The following is a 23076-nucleotide window of genomic DNA, read 5'->3' on the forward strand; positions in this document are numbered from 1 at the left end:
AAGATATGGAATCGATGCAACAAAATGTCAGCGTGGAATTTGGCACGTTATGGGAAGACACGGACCATAGCAGAAGCATATCAGAGAAGATTAGAAACCTTGAAAACCTATTGCTGAATGTGCTTCAATTCAAAATGGAAGCGATAAAATAAAATACGAGGAAACACCTTGAGGATCACTGAACGAAAAGAATAAACGAACGGATTTAGAACATCTTGATACAAAATTGATTCGTTGTAAACATAACAGGAAGCGAAACGTCATGATATGTTTCTATATATATATATATATATATATATATATATATATACATATATATATATATATATGTATATCTGAAACATATTTTTTAGAATTTACTTTTATCAAGTTCGATTGTTACATAATGTGTTTCTCTATCCATTCTACTTCTTGTTTATGATGCTTCATGTTTTTTTCATGTATCCAGTATTTCAACTCATTTATACTGATACTTAATTTTATATTGCTTTCCGGTAAAGTTTTTAAATTTGTAATTTTTCTAGCATGTATCGAAATGTAAAAGGTATATCCTCAATTCCCGTGTAACTGGCTGGCATTACCCATAAATAAGTTTCTATTATAATTGAAGAAGATGTGAAAAACCTAGAGAGAGCAGAACACAAAGAGGTGGACTAAATAATGAGAAATACCAACTATTTTTGAGCAAGAGAATGATAAATAAATAGGGAATAGTAAAATGCGACAATTCAAGTTCAAATTGGAACACTGCAAATGATAATTAATCATAAATGACACAAGGTTAAGTTGCTATGTTTTCAGGGTTCTCTTTTATTCCATTAAATTCTATCATATATTCTTGCCTTTATAAATCAGATTATTATTATTATTATTAGGTAATCTACCGGTTAAGGTAGTTTTTTGGATGGACACAGCTACTAAATAAATATTTTGTGATTCCCAACAAAATAAAAAATCCAGTATCCTACTCTACATCAGACCCCTCTTCATTTCTGAGCACTTGCTTCCTCCCTTCATCCCATCCAACATCCCTATCCTGTTCCTTCCCTTTCCTCGTTTGCCTAACATTCTCCCCTCTATTACAGTCTTCAACATCCCACTGCCGGTCAATACCCCCTTCATCCACTTTTCCCGCCACCATAGGATTTCTCCCAACAAACCCATCTATTCGCCCACCATACCAAGTACTTCCTCATTTGTTTTCTTCTCTGTCCATTTCATTAACAATTAAATCTTACTTTCAGGTAGTATCTACATGTTGACTACCGAAGAATTTGGTAATTAAAAATTAGCGATGGAATTTATAAAAGCTCTCGTAAAACAAGTGCCAAATGCATCGTACTTAGCCATGAAAATATCCCCAATTTCAGGGCTCACAACAATAGTGAAATCCGTAACAAACGCAATGAAAAATATCCTTCGAAAAAGCAGAAAATGATTAAAGCACGACAGGCTCACCTCATCAAAGGCAACGAAATGTAACAAATCAGGTTTACCGTTCCGTGTTACCGCTCTCTCCGTAGAAATATTATCCGAAATCAATGAGACGAGGTTGAAAAGGAGCTAGCACTCTCGGCGGAAGGAGATAGCCAAAATTCAATACAAGGGTGTACCACATCGGTGGATGGATTTCTCTAAAAACCCCTTACCTTGCAGTCTCACCGCATTCGGTCCAAAAGGTACACTTCTATCCCCTCCTCCAATCGCGCCCCTTCCCTAACCAACCAAATGGGAGAATTTCTCCCATTCCACGGAGAAAGCCAACCCAACCCCTCCAGGTCCCCTTCCCTCGGCCTCGCAATTCTGTTGCTCCTCCCCCTCCACCGGGGTAGCGGTCTTCTCGCGGGGTCACGGGGCAGCCGTGTCCGAAATACCGATAGTGATTCCGGACGTGGTAGGGAGGGAGGGATGGGGTGATTAGGGAAGGCCGCGGTGTTGGGCGGCCGGAGACGGGAAAGGATGGGGAGGGCCGAGGCTCCACGGGGGGGGGGGGGGCGGAGGGTTGCAGGATGGGGATTGGAATGGGATGGAGCATGGGGGCTGAGATCGGAGGGGTGGCTGCTGGACGCACGGCAGCTAGCGGGGCCGGTACAGTTGAAGGAGCGGCCAGCGAGTGGTGCAGCACTGGCGGGGGGAGATGGGAAAAATTGTACGGAGGGTGGGAGAAGGAAAGGGAGGAAAGGAGAGATCTCGAGTTGCCGGTGGGACGGAATAAGAGCGGCTTTTGTGGGGCCCTCGATGAATTCGGAAGCCCAGAGGGCACCAGCAGGTTGGAACGGCCGCACTCACATAAAGTTAATAAAGTTCGATCACAAAGACTTTCCATTGGAAGAGGTCATGAAGACCGCGCGACCTATTTGGCGTGACAACTAGTTTAAACCCTTGCCCGTGGCAACTGCAAATAGGGCCCAGAAAAATATTTTATCCCCATCTTCGGTATTTGGCTCCTATGTCAGAGTTTGTGGCAATAATTTGGTGAAAATCAGACCACTACAATATTCAATTAGTTTCCAATAGCAATTGTGTTCACGCCTGAAAAATAATGTTTTCAAAAGTCCAAGTTTTTTATCGCTTTATTGCAATTAAATAGAAACGAGTGACTTTCGGCAACCATTTTTCTCCTTTTATTGGGAAAAAAATGATCATAATAGAGACATTTCTCCATAAATGTCTAAAAATGACACCACAGCTGATAATAGTTTGATTAATTTATTTTCGAATTCCAACTTTGATTTTTTCGTTGTTATTTTCATTGGTGATAATAATAATGATTACTACCTTTGCTGTAGTAGTACAATGTAGACCTCTGGATCTTTCAAGGTAATGCAGAGAAGAATGTTGAGTTAAAGATGGCTTAGGGAAGGTATAAAAAATTATAGATATAAAAATAATTAACACGTACTATTTACTAATATTGAAAGAATTTTTTAAAATATGGAGGATATCTACTAAAAGTGTCTAAACCTCCAACTATTTTTACTCATCGCAAAGTGTCTGATTGTACCTTCGACTAAATTTTGACTAAAAATTAAGATAAAATTAATCTTCCTTCTGAGTAGCTTACCAAACATCTCAATTAGCAAACTTGAAACTGAAGTTTGTAATTACTGAAACGTATCGTATCGCCAGGTCTCTATGTAACCCATTAAATTTGGTACATTCCTTTGAAGTCCTTATTACAAATGCACTTCCAAGGAAACTCCGAAGTACTACCAGAACTCATGACCAAAGCACAACTTGAATTAAACAATCGAAATTCGACTTATTTCGTTTCATTGAGGCCACACCCAGCCAAATGCCAACCGTTTACTTTTCGCAAAAAACCGTAAATAATCCATGGACCACCCTCCATGCGCTATACCCTTTACGGTCCACGCCGCCATTCACCTTTTTCATGAAATCGCCCGGCTGGCTACAGAAGTGGTCGGGTATCGAAAGGAAATGAGAGGAATGGACCGGAGCAAAAAGGGGAAGGAATGTAGGGATTTCGTCGAGGGGAGGAGCGAATAGGAGGGGGAAGAAGGTACGTCTCTCGTTTGAAAAGTGGGGGAGCCGACCCCACCAAAGGAGATTGAGAGGAGGAAAGTGGGGATCCGGCTACCCCGCTCCACCCCCTCCAGCTAAGAAGGGAGGCGGGAGGGGAGCGGGAGGAGGATATGCGCTGCATGTCCCTCGCATCGTCTTTCATCGGTATGCCACCCTCGAATGCATGGACTGCGATAGCGAAGCAGAGGGCGAGAGGGGGGAAGATGGGAGGGAGCGTGGAGTGGTGGGAGGATGTTTCTTCTTCAGCCCTCCCCCTATCCACGCCCTCCCCGAAAACCCTGATCCCCATTCCGAATCCCTCTTCGTAGCCTCCACCTCCCCAATAGCGAACCCCACCAACACCGCCGCCTCGGAGATAGAAACCCTTTTTTTCCTTGATCTTCTTTAATCCGGGTGCAGGAGGTCGTGCATGACGAGGTTGTTGAGGGATACTCACTCTCTTTTACCTCCCAAAAACCCTCCCCATTGCTCTCTCCCCTCGATCCCATTGATTTTATCCTTTCACGGGATATTTTTCTTATAGTCTCGTACACCATGGTCATTGAAATTTTCAGTACTCTAGGTAAACATACTAATCCCGTTATATTTGCGAAAGATTCCATTGACCCAATGCGGACAATAGTGATGGTGTCCATCTTCGTGACACGTCTTATAAATTTGGTTGTACCATCCGCTTTGTCAGTTCCAGTCCCTAGCCCATTTCTTTATTGTTCAGTATTTTCCGGCCGCCTTTGAACCATCTATCTGAATTATTTGCCTTCATCTACATAGCCTTTCTTACTCTGACCCATGTACACCTCTTCCGTCAGAGAATTCATTCTTTAATTGCGCTCTGCCAAAATTCATTTCTCGTCTTGTTTCGGTGACTGAGATTTCTCTACTTCACCCTAATTTCTAACCCAATCCGTCTAACATACATTCCTGCTCCTGAGATACCATTCCTCTAAACAACGCAGAAACACCGTTACGTTGGTTAAGTTCCTTCTGCGTATAGCGTAGCACTCCAGAGGAAACTAAATGATTCAATACTATTTACTTAATTTGCCCGAACGCCCCTTTCTTTTTCGAAAAGTCCAATTAACAAGTATACATTTTAAATAATAACTTATTCTCGTCGAGTCTTCTTTCAGTCAATCATGGCTTAGGTGTTTTGTTAAATATATAGGCATTATTGTATGTATTGAATACCCAAATTTAACTCGAAGGCTTTATTAAAAGACAGCAACGGAAGCTATCTAAGTTTGGACTTGCGCTAAGGAATGATTCTTTATTAAAATGTATGATCACGTAGATGATCCAGTTATCTGTATGATGAAACGATCAACTTTTAAGAAGTAGAAACATGAGGGCATAAAACTCTTGTACGATTATTGTCACGGGCAAATATGACTCATAAATTAGAAATAATCACAAATCATATAATAAATAATAAGAGTGTGCATTAATAGTTTGTTAATGTTACGTTCTTAACGCTAAGGGAGTTATCGAAGAATACATTTGAAAGTACTTGATAATGTTCTTCTTTACGTAAGAATTATCTTTCATGGCGAAATAATACCAATTTACATATGTTTAAAAATGAAGTGGTATGAAGAAACTGATCATCTCGCATCCATTAGCAGTGGTAATGGATTGTTTGATTTTACTACGACCCTACTAATCATCTCATTCTCCCGTTTCGTACGTGTATAGTATTGAATTATGACTGTATATGATCTGTGTATATCATTGGACATGCAACTAAAAACTAGTATTTTTAACGCCTATCCCTTCCGCTTCCATTCATCATATAACAAGATACCGAGAGAAAAGCCTAAGGAAACCAGCACAGTTATTCTTATATGTTACATCAATCACACACATACCAACCGTTGTCTGTTTTAATCAAACATTAACTAAATGTCGGTAAATAGTAATAGCCGAGAAAGTGGAATTTGTTAATGCCTTCCCTATAAGTCTAGACTCCGCAAGTGATTTATTCCGATCCCTCTTTCCCCTCACCCCACTTTTTGCACTCGTTTTATTGTTCGATGGAAATGAAGTCAACCCTTCCGCGAGAATGGAAGAGAGATGGGGCTTTTTATTGCGTTGATTGAATTCAGATCGTGTTTACTCTGAGGGGTTCTTTTCCAACTGATTTATTTTTTTTTGTTTATCTTTCTTCTGCACTCCCGTTCTTGCTAAGCGCGCCTCTGCTGCCGAGTTGGTTACCATGGTTAATCATGGTAATGTGCTCTATCGGATTGGATCGGATTGTTTGATTTGTCATAATTTCCCCGCCCACTCAATTTACAATCAGTATTTGAATACGGAGGGAAATATAACGGCTAAGTCGGTTGAGCTTCATGGTCAGATCACAATCATTCGCGTAAGAAAGGGGACAAATTGGTTTTTAAATTCCCGGTTACCCCGAAGGAAACAAATATTTCACGCTTAAAATGAAGTGTAAAAATTAAACAGGAAGTAAAATGAATAAATAAGCAATGAAATATCATTATATTTTTCGATTGATGAAATTCTGCGTGAATGGGTGAACTTCAGATTGGAAATGTGACGAAACGTCTTGTAAAATTACTATTTTACCATTTTTTTACTTATTGAAGTTCAAACATTGGAATGTGTTAATCTATTCGAGTAGTAGTAGTATTGAGGGGAGGTGACCGACAGCTGAGGTCATTTGCGCCATAGTGGATGGACAGGAAAGGATGAAGGGTGGAGAGAAACCCGGCGTCGTCATTAGCCTACTCTTAACGAAAGGCGCCAAGGGGTCCGCAGCTTTACGTCCCATCCGACGGACGGCGTACCCACTCAAAGTGCCCTCCACAAAGCACCTCAAGTAGGGATCGAGACACCTCTGAAAAATATTCAACACCGCCGGAATTTGAACCCGGGCCCTCTGGGTGGGAAGCCAGTACGTTAGCCCCCGCACCATCTCGATCCCCATTAATCTATTCGAATACTGAACGCTACATAGACACCATATCTTACGTATTTAAAAATAATTTCCATGGCTCGTATTTTTTCCATTCCTAATTTATCACTATACGAACTTATAACGAGAAGCAGTAACTCATGACTATTAATATGAGGTTGGGATTCCTACGATGGTTACTGAACTTATTTCTAGCGCCGACGTCTGGGTTTGAATTCCGCGGGAGGGAGTGGAGGGGTTATCAGAGATATTTTGATCGCAATTTGACAATCATCTACAGAACAATAAAATTATCTGTCTGTTCGTAGAATTAGATGTTAAACTAGGAAACTGTTGGCATTCTATTTTTGAGTGAGCTAGGGGAGATTGCGTATTTCTCTAAGACCTCCCTTCTCTCTCCAAAATATCCCCCCTACCCTCAATTCATCTGCCGATCACTACTATTGTAAATAAACGTAATGGTTACGTGATAACTCCAGCAATTAAGTAACCATTATCACTTCTAGGGCATGTGGTACAAATGCATTGTGAACGCTATAGCCATGAAAGGTATTATTACTATTGAAAATGATGAGTTTTTCTGAAAAATTGTAAAATAAAAAATCTGAGTCAATCCCAATGCTTCTAACTAGTATATTCGTAATATTTATATTTATCCACAGTAATAATTTCCGTAAAAGCGAGAAAAAAAGTAAAATCTGTGATTTTGAAAAATATTTTTAAAAATCAAAATCGTAAAGAATGATTGGAAAGGATTGAAGTCTGGCTGAAGTTGAATCAGTGGAAGAGATGAGTTAGAGCATATTTTATATGATTCTATTCCAATATATTTTTGAGTTTGAGCTTTGAGTTTATGAAAGGTCAATGTCTGGAAAATATTTCTTCTATCAGCGAACATAATTAGACGAGGTGGTGAGAGGCGAAGTTTTCGGCCATCGAAATACATAGTAAATCTATGCAGGAATAACTGACAGCAGTTGGATGGTAAGCATTTGATGGAAAAAGGTCAAAAGTGACCAAATATTTACATAAGCCTGCTCGTTTGATAGATCACTCGATTCCAGGACTAGACATAGACAGCCAAAGATATTAATTAATATCCGATTCAATAATATCGCAACCATTACATAGCCGGAAGCAATTAAACTTTTTAAATAAATTTCGCGTTGATTTAACAGCCGCAAATATCACGTCCGACGACGCAACAACCTCCTAAACCAAGATTGCATCAATTTGTGAAAAATTGAGCATGTTTTACAATATTTCAAACCTTATAAAAGACAAATCGCCTCCAAATAAAAATTCTCATGACATAAGTAGTGGGAAGCATAACTAATAAGTACAAAAATAAAATAATAAGCACAAAACCATCAACTCGCACTTCAGAGAAAAACCCTTTTTTATATAAAGGTATCTTAAGAGAATTTTGTACCTATACCATAAGCAAAACCGTTAGTTTTAACACATTAAAAATGAATAATAGCGAGTCAAGACTAATGCAAAGTAACTGGTACACAATGAAATAGGAGCGTCAAGAAGTTTCCACGTCAAAAGTGTTTATGTAACCGATTTAGGTCTTTGATTTATCTGGTAACAGATAATGATGCAAAAACATCTAAACAGGTCGAATAAATACTTTTAAAATGGAAACCTGCGAAATATCTTTTCACAGGAACGAAATAAATATATCAAGTCACACACAGTACCCTTATGTCAATTCCAGATATGATGAGATACAACCACCTCGAAATGCATATTCGCCATCATAATAAAAGGCAAACAACGAAGTGGAAGTGAAAACAGACTTAGAAACAGAGAATTACATTCCAAATGCAAAAAAAAACACATACGTTCGCCGTAGACAGAAGCATAAAATACTACGAGATGTAATCAATAAATATCAGAAATTTTAATTTTTACTATTATTTACTATCATTTATTCATCAAAATTTATATTGCCTCCTTCAAAGTAATCACCATCAACATAATATAATACTGCTGACGATTTTCCCAATCCTCAAAACCTTTTCGGAGCGCACTTTTTGGCATATCTCAGTTTAATATTTCGAGTTTGTCATTACCTGCTCTTTGGTCCCAAAAGTTTGGCATTCGGTTTTTTCTTTTCACCTTTGAGACGAAACAATAGTCAAAGGAGTCCAAATCATTTGAATCAAGGAAGTGGCGGTTTTTGCTGTAAACTCGCGTATTAGAAGTGAAATGTCATCTGGCGGTTTATCCTAGAGCAGTATCGACGAGTTGTTTTTCCAAAGTTCTGATATTTTTCTTAGTATTGCCTCAAAAGCGCAAATGACATAAAACATGAAGGTAATAACTCTTTATTGACTGTGCCACCAGGCGGTGCAAATGCAAAAGATGAATATTCCCGTTAGTTTTTATCAAACTTTGTGCAACGCAATATTCTTGATACACAATGAAAAAGAAATACGACAAATATTGTGATCTGTTCTAAGAAATTCTAAAAGGAAAATATGTAAAGACCTAGGAGCTATCTGGAGCGCTTTTGACTATGCGTTACGTATCTATAAGATAAGAGTTCATACTTTTAATCGGAAAACCGTAATGGTGACACAACCGAAAATACATCGCACGGTAAAACAATTGTTAAAGGCAATGTCTTCCAAATTATCTACACTGTGAGTCCAAGCAATTCACATGATAAATCTTTGGACCTGACAACTCAACAATTGACGCTAGAATGAATGAGAGGATGACTCGAAAAAATGCTTCTTATTAAACGAAACTTAAGAAAGAACTCATGATCTGAAAAGATTCAGTCAAATATCGTCAAAGACCTCGTTCCAAATCCTCAAATCTAGCATAAGAATTTGCCAGCTTTGTGCGTCTAAACTGGGTGGGCCGTGGGTAGCATTTTGCCATCGCTACGATTAATTTGTGACATTGACAATGTATGCACGGTTATTCGTCAAAAGATCTTGCTGCTTTGAAATCCCTTAGAGATTCACAGAGGAAGACGGTACCTCGGTAGGTCAAATCTATGGATCCGAGGTTGAATTTCGGTTAATGCTTTAAGGTGAATGCTTTATTCCCACTGCGAATAAACAATTTCTTTCATAGGTATGTTTTCTTATCAAAGGGGTGAAGATCCGCTGCAATTATTGTTTTGTTTTTACCGCAATTTTATTTAGTATTATAATAATCTTAAGAATTTTAGAAAAAATAAAAATTTGGTAAACGGAACTAGGGACTTGATCTCCAGCTGCCAAAAAAAAAGATTCATAAGACTAATCATGAGTTCAAACGACTGGCAAGTAATTAATGGAATTCATCTGCGAAAGTCAATCGTGCCACTATTGTTGCTTTTATACATTAAGGATTTTATTAACATAAGATATTTTCTGGATTTATCATAATTAGTTGAGGGAAAACATGTCACAACAAACATTTTTAAGGCATAGATTGAATGGGATATAGAACTGAGTACTTTCGTAAAATCGTACGAATAGCGATACACTTCTATATATGTAGGATTCCTGTATGTAGGATTCCAACACTAAAGCTACACGGTTAATGAATACTATATACGGTTCGGAATGATTCATGTAGACAGAATTAGGAGTTAGTCATAAAACAAATCATTGGAAACATGTAAATGTACGTATGTATACAGGAATCATGTAAATAGAGGTAGATTATTTTTTACAGAGGTATGTAAAACGTGAAAATATTTGGCCTAATTATTCAGTGATAAGAGTATAGTACTAAGATGTTTCGAGGTACAATATATCTTCGGAATAATATATTGGTAACGAAATATTACGCTCACCCTAGAAGCACCTAATTTTTATAATTTAAAAAGATTACTCGTAATTTTGAATAATTTTAGCTAGATATATGTAAACTTGACCCTAGCTGCTAAAGAATAATTTTATTATAATGGTTACTACGCCCTAAAACTCATGTTCCTTGTGGTTCTCATGAATGCTATAAATATGTATGAATTATGTATGTATGTGTATACATATAAACATAACGAGTATATATATATATATATGTATGCATGTATACATATATATACACACACACACATATGGGAAGAGGGGACTCTTTCTCAAAGGGGAAAAGGTCTCTCCCTTGAGAAAGGTGTAATGAAAAAAAAAATTATGTGTTCAAATAAGACCAGAACAGCATTTCAAATAATTGGATCTCCATTACTTTGGATCTGACCGTGGGAAAACACATTTCTAGTAGATATATATGTAGTCGCCTTGAATAAGCTCAAACTTAATAGCAAAAACAAGCATTTGACTAAAAATGCACATAGAAATATAGAGATAAAAACTACAATTAGCATGTGATACCACTTCAGTCGAGTCATTAAATACTTTGTATTTGCAATCTTTCGCACAAATATTTGATTCGAGGCTTGAAGAAAATACAGAGAAAAGCCACCCAGTCAGTGGATAAATGGATGAAATCAAGAAATATCGAAATATCGCAAAGATAAGACAAGCATTACAAAATCTGGAAGAAATTTTTGGGAGGTGACACAAAGACTCAATATTTGATTAAATACATCGAAAATTTATTCATCGTGCGATTTTGCCAACGAAATATTGGTAATTATGCGAGATCCACGTTAAAGTAGCAGGTCGAGCAGTAGTGACAAAAAAAATTGAGAGAAAGACTGACGAGATGACTCATTTTTCCCTCGTATAATCCATGAGGATTAGATTAAACAGAAGTACGAGAAGCATTCATGCAGCAATAACTTTCACCATATATATATATATATATATATATATATATATATATATATATATATATATATATATATATATATATATATATATATATCCCTTAATTTTAATGGTTTTTTTAAATAGCCCCTTTGACAGTGCCTTGCGCTAAATTGCGGAGATGTAAATGAAAGAACATACGAGATAATTGAAAGTATTCTATCACTTCATCTACTTAGCACTGCAAACCATTAATATCCTCTCACTTTATCAACTTAGCACTCCATAACATCAAGCCCTGCTCGTCCTCGTTTTTGATTACCATGCCAAGGTTTTTGTCAACGTCATCAGCTCTGCCGCAGTCTCATACATTGATTGGTCTCACTTCTGCCCATTGTCCGCTAGACTAAGAGTAACAGAAGCCGAGATGTCGACTTTTTTCAAACAGCCTTTTCACAACGAAGATTCAAATATTTTTGCTTCAAGGTATGAACATATAAAAATGCACCTGCCTTAAATATCCTATTTTCTTACTAAAGCAGAAATAGAAATCAAGTAAAGATATGCTGCAATTTTGTATGAAAGTATTAAAATTTGAGTGAAATCAAGACATTAAAATTTTACCTCCCCCTCCTTATAGTTACGCGAAGACAATTGGTTTTGTAGATACCGTTTATTACCGCTTTTATCCGCTAATGAATATCCACTCCGCGATCAGATGCTGAATAGCGTAATATTATTCGGCCACTCACCTACATCGTGGGTGTACCATTTTCCATTCCCACCACGCTCCCCAATTCTTACATACTTTCGTTAACGGGACCAAAATCAACCCATACCTAAACGGGCCTTGATACGAACTTGACCACCAAGCATCCAAAATGATTCCATAATATTAAATTTTGAGGCGCTCTTGCTTATGCCTCCCCCCCACAAGGCATACGGGGTGGGCCTTCCGAGAATGTCCGATACGCCCCTGGGCCGCGTTATGATGGGTTTATTTCCGCATTTGGTCAGGGGCCACATCCGTTTGGGAACGTTTCATGAGAAGTCCTACGTGCTTTCCCGGCGGCAACTAAATCAACCACGAAATTCATTAAGTGATGTTCAACTTCGGAATATCAACAAAGCGATTGGATGCTTCCGGTGAGCGATTTATTTCACACAACGCTGTAATTAATATCATCCACAACCTGGTTCTGAGTACACAGAAATACGCAAATAACGAGATTATTTGAATTCCATTAAGTTACCCATGACGAACACTTGTAAATCGTGCTGAAGTAATTTTTTTTATTTTTCGTCGATTTGAATGCGATAAAAGATAAATTTTAGAATATAAAAGTATTTTACCTTTATTGGACAAAAAAGCATTCTTTATTTATGCAATGGAGCTAAATTGAACAATAGTATATATTTTGCATGTTTCGAAAATATTCGCAGGACTAAGAGCAAAAAAGCTACCTTCTTCTCAAAATAAAAAAGTCGTCATTACACCAAATACACCCCATTACAGCAATATTAACATTCAATTTCAAGAAACCGTTGAATATGTAGGTATATTACAGTTTGAATAAGAAGAGACTAGTTTAACAAATCGATTATCGCTATTCTTGGGAAAGTGTATTCCCACGTTAATACTGACTAGCAAATTATGTCTACTGCCAAACCACATTCGCGAGTTTGTTCTAGCATATTCTCTGCTCTTTCAACCCAACTAAAGGTCCGCATAATACCGACCATATCATTTATTCACTACAGTATTTTAGTACTTATTTTCATGTCTTATTTGCATCAATTATGTACCGTAAAAACAACGGAACACATGTCATTAATTTCCTCAAGGCGAGTTGACTCACTGACAGTGTAGTGAAGAAACATTGAGAGGGAAGAATGTTTTCGAAATTCAATTTTAATATGGGAACGTATTCTATACATTATGGGAACATATTCTAATAAATTTAAAAAACGCTCAATTCTTTTCATGACAATTAGCTCAGAGAATTTGCACGACAATTCAAGGTTATAGTGATGGAGAGTGGGTTTGAGGATTGGGGTTGATATGTGACAAAAGCGGCAATAGGAGCTTGGCGACGCGAAGGAGAACACAGCACACAAGCCCTCTTTCAAAACAGGCATGAAAACCTTTAACATTCAATTAAGGGATTAAAAAGGTTATCATTCTTTAAATTCCATGGGATTTCCGGATCAGTTTTACGAAACGCAAACGATTTTTTCTTACGAAGGCACCCAACATCATGCCGCCTTTGCGTCGTGGGTGGCCTTAGGGATGATATTTTATTGGATACCTGAGTGTATCAGAAAATAATACAATAATGAATAGGCTATAGCTCATGCTTAATGTGTTCGGATGGATTAACTCAAGAGTAAGCTCCCACCTTATCTTACCGTCTGGAAGGGAAGTCGTGACTTATATTACCTTAAAAAGAAAGCCGCTGGGAGTAATGTTTATATAAATGCGCGATATCTAGAATCGTCCGAGAAATATATGCCGGGGAATATTTGCTCACACGCCCGTGTAAACGTTTCTATTCTCTCCGTCTAAAATCCTCTTAACTTCCTCAAGGAAATTAATATAGAAATTTCAGTCAAGATAAATCACGCCCACTCTGGAAAACATCGTTTAAGCTACAAACTACGGTATTCCTCGTGATAAATATTCCGAAATATACAGTGTTACCTGTTAGAATGACACTAAAAGCTTGAAAAGATACATTACTTTATCTTTTTTATTGTTATGACTCTGTGGGATATTTTTAACGGGCACTTTCAAGAGGGGGTCAGCACCATACTTCATTCTTGATCTCCAAGGAGTCTTGCCTTATTCGGGGATACATTTCGTTATCATCATATTTCACCGGGCGAGGGACATCGGTCTGTGACCATCCCCTCCCATCTTGCTACGGGTCTGAGGCGGAAGAAAACCTGCGCTCCATTAGGCCTATTGTTTGCCTCCTGGCATGCGGTAAATCAACAATGACAACTCATTGAAAAGGCGTTTCTGGATGGTTTGATCCCACATGCTCTCTTTCCCCGGCAAAGGGGTTCGGAAATTTTCAATGACGCGGATGTGAAGCACGTATGTAAAGAACATTGCCAGAAGCATCTAGACTCGAGACGCCAACCTCGTTCCAGTCATAGAATACAAGGGGCACTTTGGAAACAATAAATAAATTTATTGACTGAGTGTGTGCAGTGTACATAAGAGTAAATTAGCACGCATCCCGACATTATATAAATACGTGGGTTATTTTGCGTTCGTGAGATACGTACCAAGTGAAATTCTATATGCATAAAGGTCAGATGTGAATTATTCCTTCGTTTATACACGAAAAAAGTAATTAATATCGTACACGATGAACCTTTGAACGGGATTACCGTTCAACGCAAAAATGATGTTTTCTGCTTTTTTGTGGCCGCTGAAAATTTTAACATACGTACGCCTGCGTATGCCCCAGGCATTCAACGAATTCCTATCACGATTGCAATTCTATGCTTCGCAAAATAAACTTCGGCGTGAGGCAAAATAAATTCCGCAGTGAAACGATAAAAAAATAACTCGCCAAAGAGTGCATTAAAATTCCGTCAATATGGAACGAACTGCATCATAAATATGTCTGAAGAAAAAAGTCAAAATGCGACGAACAAAGAAGAGGTCAATATTCGCGAGTAGATGGGAGAGACAATGGACTCCAGGCAGTAAAGGACAAGGGCTCGCATAAAATAATATTTAAATTTATCGAAAAGTAATAAAAGACACGCATCTAAAGAATTTAAAACACAGATAGGTGCTTCCTTTCCTTTGGGAAAATAACACCAGAAAAATTTGACTTTTTGTAGACACAAGCCTCGACGCCAAAAACTTCCTTGTGACCCAATAAAAGGAAGGTATGAACAAGTGCTCGCAGGCCAGCCTTAAAGTATTATATGGAATCTCACAGATGCACGCATACACACGGCCATACATTAACTCACACACATAGAAGATGCACTCGAATACATCTTTATAGCGTTTAATTCAGAGGGAGGGAGCGCTTTATTGCGAGAGGGAAAGAGCGCCAGGAAAGGACCCATGATAAAGAGGGAGGCCATCGGGGGGAAGCAGTATAGCAGGAACAAATGAAAAAGTAACAGTAAAAACAAGACGTGGTAAAATATAAGCAGTAGTTTTTCTTTTCCGTGCATTTGGCTGCTGCGGCAGCCGTGGGAGGAAGTTGCAAAGGGAACTTATTGAGGCGTAGGGAGGCGGAGCAGCGACCAAGCAGCAGCACTGCGCAATGCGGTCTCACCGGACGAGAGAGACGGGATGTGAACGGTGGGAAGAGGGAAAGTGAAATTGAATGGGGAGGACGGGAAAAAGGAAGTGGAGGAGGAGGGACAAGGTCGTGGAAGAGGAATGAGGTGCCTAAGGAGCGGATAAGGACTAGTGGGGGTTTGAAAAATACAAATTATTGGAGCAGAATAATCAGAACCTTAATGATTTAACGTCGCCAACAGAACGATTTGTAAAAAAAAATTAGAATGGGCCTCTTTGCGAATCCTTTATCTGCCTTTATTTTTTACCGAAAAATGAATATGTATTCTCCTTCCTCACTCTCCCACTGGTGGATAATAAAGGCAGGTAAATGCCAAAGGAGTGAAAAAATATGGTTTGTCTCAAGTTAGCCATTCCTCTTCAAGGGAGAAGTGGTATAGCGTGTCCCGAGGGAAAAAAAATTCTAGAGAAAATTTTTCCACGCGGATAAAAATGATAGATCTTATTAGCATGTAATGAACCAGAATCGTGTTATCTAGTCTTTTAATGCGCCTAGTGAGATACAAATCTCTCCGCTTTCTTAATTACTGCTATCAGCTGATTTAGAAGGCTAAATTAAATGCAATTCCCCTTTACCGCTGCATCCGAGGTTGCTTTATTGTTCTTTCGAGAACCAATATACTAGCAAAATATTCTGCGCTATATCTTTGGTCACTAACATCATGGTGAGTATATTTTCCCTTGCGTGATCATTAAGATTATTCCCATAAAGGGGTCGTTACAACACAATATTAGGGTATTTTTCAATGTTTCTCTCCATGGTCTTAGTGGCTTATTAACTATGAATGCTCTTATGAACAGAGAGATATCGACATTCTCTGACAAATAGTTTTATTGAAAAATTATATATGTATATTTTAATTTTTTTTCTGATCAAAATCTGCCACATTTTTCTTCGACCTGCTATGACTTGAACCAAAATTTTTGGAAGATGAATATAAATTGAAAGTACCTTCGGAAAATCGTAATCAAATTCCATATTGACATAAAAGAAGATTGCAGAATAAGAGGATGGTGGTATAGTGACAAATGTAATGTGGGCAATAGGAGACGTAATGAAGGAATTTTTCGCTCGGCTAAAGAAATATCGAAACTTAATTTCTAGATAGACATTACTATTGGAAAGCTTTAGCGATTTTGAAAAGCGATGTGGTCACAGATCGCGAACATTGTGAATGTATATTCACTACAGAAATTAAACTCAGACGATTTCGAAAAAAATCTGCTAAAGTTGGCCTTTACAACATTACTCGTGAGTAAAAAAATATCTCTCGGGCTGTTTATATTAAAATATGCACAAGATTGTTTGCCTAAACATTTTCAATAATAATAAATGCCCTTGGTTAAAATGGAAATTCTTACCTATATGTTGGATAAATCTATAGACAAAATTCGATTTCTCAGTGGAGCTTTCAAGAAATATTGATTGAGCAGATGCGCTTTATGATGGACATGATTGAATAATCGTGCTTATACAAAATGGAGTGTCAAAAAATAGGATGACACTCACTGATACAATTTTTGGTTTACTATATTTTCGTCATTAGCTTTAAAAAACAAAGATAACAATATCACTGAGACGTATGAAGATTTATCGGTGTAAATACACATGAAAATATCAATAAACATCATTTCGATTTCTATGCTTATTTTTCAAATGAGTAAGTTAGATTTATCATTTCATTGCGTATGGTACTTTGATATTTAATATTATTAGCCATGTTTCGAGAGAAAATCAATCTACTGTTCAGAATGATGTTCCATCAAAAAAGTTGCTGGCTTAAAAAAACCTTCATTATTTACATCTAATAACGTGGAAACCAGCGAACATAAAGGTATTATATATTAGCATCTAAGTCTGAGACGTTCCATGCTTAGTTATGATACATCAACACATTAAACAGGTTGAATATTTCTTCCCTCAGAACGTGTTTCATGTGATGCAGTATATCTGAGGATTGACGTCAATGAATGCATTATGGCTAAGGTAGCGTTACATATTTTCTTCGATCTTTATCCGTTGACTAACGATTTCACTCTTTAACGATCTCAAGTTCGTTCGAAAATATAAGTACACCGATATGCTGATGTAAATGTTCTACAAATATCCCCAAAGATTAAGAGTATTCTTATTCTTTAAGAATCTACATTAAAGTTAACCCAAGTCTCATGCAAATAGATGAAACAAATGGGGCAAAGAGCGATCACGCTGGAAAAAGTAAAGCATTTTACCTGGGACAGATAGCAATCCGTGGCGTCGTTGAAACGTTCTTCCAAACACATCAATATTTGCAGTTCAGACAACCCCAGCCAAGGGAATCACTCAGCCAGACCCCTCACAAGTCGAAACAATCTGCAGTTGAACGATCTGAAAAACAAATTAATGAACGCCGATACATCAAACTAATGAAAACGATCTCCTTAAGAATACGTGCATTATCATTATACCTGAGTGGAAAGCCCTCATCAATATTTACAAATGGTTAAGGAAAAGACAATACAGTATCGATCACACGGCCACGTTAAATAAAATACAGGAGACAACCTGAGGAATGGTCAGTGGATTTTTTTGAGCGTGGGCGCATATGGACAGCATTTCTCTTTTTTGGGAGTGGAAGAGTAAAAAAAACGAACACAGCCACCTCCTCCTGCCCCCACACCTCCCGAGGCGGGAGGTGTGGGGGCAGGAGGAGGTGGCTGTGGGACAGGACTCCGAGAGGCAGTTTAGGGGGCCTGGGAGGGAGGGGGCGCACAAATGGGGGGAGGAGACGAAGAAAAAAAATAAGGGAGTGGACAGGAGAATAAGAGGAGGGGATAAGGACGAGAGATTTCTTGAGGGGACGGGGAGTGGCGGGGATGTGGGGGAGCAGAGGAAGGGGTAGAGTCTGGAGGATGAATAGACGGATAATTTAGACGCATGGATCCAATAAGCACGGCACAATGAGAACAAAGGCGAGGGATGCGTTGGAGGTATATGGGGAGGAGGGGCGAAAGATTGATGGAACGCTCCGATCCTCGCTAGATACACTCGTTTCACGTCCTCGGCGGGCATGGGACGGCAGGAGGGGGCGGGATGGCCTGGAGAAGTGGAGGAGGGGGAGAAGGAGGGAAGGTAAGTTTTACAAGCTGGGAGGGCAGAGATGGGAAGGGGAAGGGGTTGAAGAGATCCACTGGTCCTGTGCGGCCTGCGAGAGGTCTATGTGAAGGGCAAAAAGGCAGAAAGAATCCCCCACATCCCAACTCCCTCCTTAATGCTTCTTCCTCCTCACGCTCAATCTCCGCCGACTGTAGGAAGCATCGACTAGAGAAAGGGAATTAGAGAGAGAGAGAGAGAGAATGAAAGGGGGAAGCTCCTTATTTATCGCGAAGATATCTTCCTCTCCTTCTCCTGATGGCCATTACAAAGGGGAGGAGAGGAACAGAGAGAGAGAGGAAAGGTAGGAATTGGCCACCACCCCAACCGTTTCACTACTACCGCCGCCACCACATTGTATAAAAGGGTTACAAATGGGAAAGTAGTTCACCTCCTCGCGTCGGCGGTTAATCTCGGATTGGGACATCCCCCTCGCCCCCCCCCTCCCGGTCCACCACCCTCGCCCTAACTCCGCTCTTCCATCCTTCTCCACCATCCTTATTTATTTCTCCTGAGCAACAGAGGAGAGAGGAGGCGAACAGGTAAAAGACTGGAAGTGACCAAGGAAGTCAAAGATATCCGCAAGAAAAGACCAGAAATTTCCGTGGGGGGGAGAGGCAGATAGGGCTAGAGAGAAAAGAGAAGGAGCTGACAGGCTAGATCCATGACCTTTCTGCCGGAGAAGGGGAAATAAGTGCGGCCAACGCCCTTCGGCTAACTCTCAAAATTCATCCTTTTCGCTCCCACGTCTTAAACCATTCGCGTTTCTTTTTTTCCTGCCTTCATAAAGTCTCATGTGGCATTCGATTGCCTTTGGTTTCATTTCAGTTCCGTACTTAACATAAAATTTCACGTCATGAGCATCCGCAAATCATTCTTGTAGTCGTAAATTTGGGAATGACTGCAAAAACTATACTGATGCGCACATCTTTAAAAATTTAACCGGGCAGTCTTTTTAATATAATTTTTAAGGGATTTTACCGAGTCATTCGTTTCGAAAAAACCCTCTTATTTTACGGTCCGAACATGAACTGTACGAGAATGTACCCGAAAATATAATAATACCGAAAACATATTCAAAAATTTCTCCAATAGTTGGTGACCTGGCACTCCCTGCGAGATGCTCACGTGGCGGTAAGATGTTGATGCGAAGCAATACTGAATTGGGTTTCCTTACCAAGAGGATAGGTATTTTTTTCCGGAATAGCCTGAAAAACATTTATATTGACTCAGAGGTAAGCTCCGAATATGTTGACAGTGTATGAAAGGTCCTTTGTAAAAGCGGTCAGGGCTCCACATTACTGCGAAATACTCAAAAGTCCTGATCTTCTCGTATTTTAAGTGGAAAAGAAATTCAATCCAGTTTTCCTGTTTGTATGGGGCCTCAGATCAACAAATAGTTATTCCGAAACATATACGAGTATCGTACTTTGATGTTGCATGGACCGACCACCGAAAGTGTGAAAATGTTCCATTTTCTCCTCCGTTTGACATAAATGCATCGATCGTTACTTCGAATCTCACCAGTACACAAACCCTCTCGCCAACACAATGCATTAGTATGAGGAGACAGTGATTAAAATCTGGGAGGAAATTGAGTTTCAGAAGAGGGCAAGTTTTCTGTCGTTTCTCAGGAGGTCAAACTCGCGCTGTCAGGATCGCGAAAAATCGCAGCTCGACGATATTCCACAGACCACGCATCCGACATAGATTTTTTTCTTCTTTCAGTTGTTCCCCTGTGCTCCAGCCAATCTCTTCGTCGAATCTCCCGCAAACCTTTTCTCTAATCCACTCCCATCTCCCCACACAATCGGAGAGCCTCTCTCAATCCGCACCGCTCTCACGACCGTCTCGTATCATTTGATTATCTCTCTGTTGGCCCACCCCTCCCTCTCTTGCCTTTTTCGCGGTTTTGTATCGCCGTTTCTTTATTCTCGGTTCACCGTCACGACTGCTCCATACGTCACATCAGCACACCTACCTACGACCCATCTACATATCTCTACCCTTTCTCTCGTATCTTCTCGCATTATCTCGCCTTGGTCCTTCACGTTATAAACAAACAGTTCCCCGAAGCAAATTATTCAGAGACGTAGTTGCCTTTTTTATCACGGCGGCTTTCAAAATACATTTATTATTCTCGAACAAAGAGTTCTATGAAACAGAATATACCTAGAATTTCCTGCGGAACAATCTTAGAGCGCAATGGATATTCTCGAAAGGTGACACCTAAACCTGGACATTACTCTCGTAAGAGAAAGCTACTTGGATCATTCATCTCATTTAATGTAAATTGCAGGACACTACTTTCGGGGGCTTAGTGCCTTAGGTGCAACTAACTATCCAGGGGATAAGTTTAATAAAAAAATATTTTCTCAAAATGGCACCCCTAACTGCCGCATGCTTACAACGATTTGAAATGAACGCAAGCTGGACAATAGGAATGCGTCAGTGGTAAACTAGCTACAGCGGTCGATATACAGGTAAATCCCACAGAATGATGAGGAATACAAGAAAACTATAACAGAGATGAAGACTACTTCAATTTTCCACAAAATAAAAATTTATTCACGACCAGTTTCCATGCACTACATCATTTTCAATTGATGGGATCAGGATCATTTTCCCTTATTTACGTGATTAATTAGTTTTACTATTAAAAATATGTTAACTAAGTAATGTAGGGACGAAATTTTGGAAACAGTTCTACACTGAGACGATTGCGGTTTATTATTTAACCCCAAGTAGTACCCACGCATGCCTAATTCGAGAAGTGGTTTCCCGTGGGACTATACATGCCCGATGTAGAATATGTGATGTACCTCTAAGCTCCTGCTCCTGTAAACACCTTCAATCCCTGCATGAAGTTTTTAGGCGAAAGCTGTGCAGAATTTCTCATCGTTTACCCTGTAAGGTGTCATATAATCTTAGATGTCCAGGAAGCTATTACAGGTGAACATGCCTACACTGTTTAGAGGATAACCACTAAGACAAACTTTAAATAATTGATCGCGCATCTTTTTTCCCTTTCCTCTCTTAACGATTTCCAATCATTATTTTTTTAATCATTTCACATCATTTTAATTTTGCCTAAGCGGCCAACAAATGTATTCTATCGTGCTATTACCCACTCAAGATTCCATTGGCTGTCCACATTTACGACCAAATTTGTGGCCTCTCCACTTTACAATCAATTTCTTTATGCTATTCAGTTTTTTAATTGCTATATCCTGGCTTCTTCCTTGCTCCCCTCTCTTGTTATTCTCTCTAATCTCCCTTCCCTTTATATCCGCAGGAGGTGAAGAAACTGATAGAAACTGCCGATCCTCAATTCAATCAAATCTTTCTCTGGAGGTAAAGAAGAGCGAGAAATAAGTGGTCTGTGGGACGCATAAGGGAGATGCATCGGCAAATTTATACCTGCACTCTTTTGGCGAGAAATAAAGCGTACAAATAATGAGTGGCGTGATGCAATATCTTTCGAAAGAATTGGGCTTTTGATTTTATAGCTTGCTCGCTTCCCTCTGGTTATTAGCTGAAAGAATTAACTGCGGGATCCTGACGTGCGCAGAGTTGAAATTCGAAATTCGTCAATTTATCGTCAATCCTCACGGCCGGTCTCGACATGAAATTAATCTCTTAATACTCATTCGATAAATGTGACGAGAACATAGTAAATTTAAAGCAAATATGGGAGCTCAAAAGGCGAATTAACAGATCACAAAAGCGAAAAAATCGCCAGGTATACCAAGAAACGCCTAAAGACAAATTTGTGCATACCAACCCAAAATCATGCAACACCTTGCAAAAACAGTATTAAGAAAACTGATAAATTGATAGAAAAATCAGATATGACGATACTTTTAAATATGGTTTAATGTATTAGTGACATAAATAGGTTACATGCGTGTTTTTTCGAGTTTTTCTAGGGTAGACTGTATTTCACGGTCAAAGTAACGTTCTAACGTTCTTTTAGAAGATACTGGCTCAAAAAATTGGTGATAAGATAAAGTTAACAGAAAAGGGAATGAAATAAGAATTATTTTTTCGTACGGGAAGTATTTAAGGCAGTTCCTAGTCCGATTTCTTCCATTAAGTCTAATAAAGGTAGAAGAAAGTAAACGTGACTTTGCTAAACTTACTTTGCGGCCTTTAACGAATCATAATACCTATTCATGAAAAAGAGGGCGCTCGGCCCATTTATCAGACGCACACGCACACACGTGGGCACAATACCTTCCAGCCCGAGGCTCTAAGCATAAAAAATTCTGTCCAACTTCAGTAAAAATGGGTACCTTGCACTCACGATAAAAAAATATAGGAACTAAAAGGAGTATTTAAGTATTGGAGAAGAGGAAAACACATTGTTTTACCACAATTTAAAATTGCGAATTATATTAAGTCATTCACC

This window comes from Hetaerina americana, unplaced genomic scaffold (assembly GCF_022747635.1).
Source record: "Hetaerina americana unplaced genomic scaffold, ioHetAmer1.1.p SCAF_1, whole genome shotgun sequence".
Classification (NCBI taxonomy): Eukaryota; Metazoa; Arthropoda; class Insecta; order Odonata; family Calopterygidae; genus Hetaerina; species Hetaerina americana.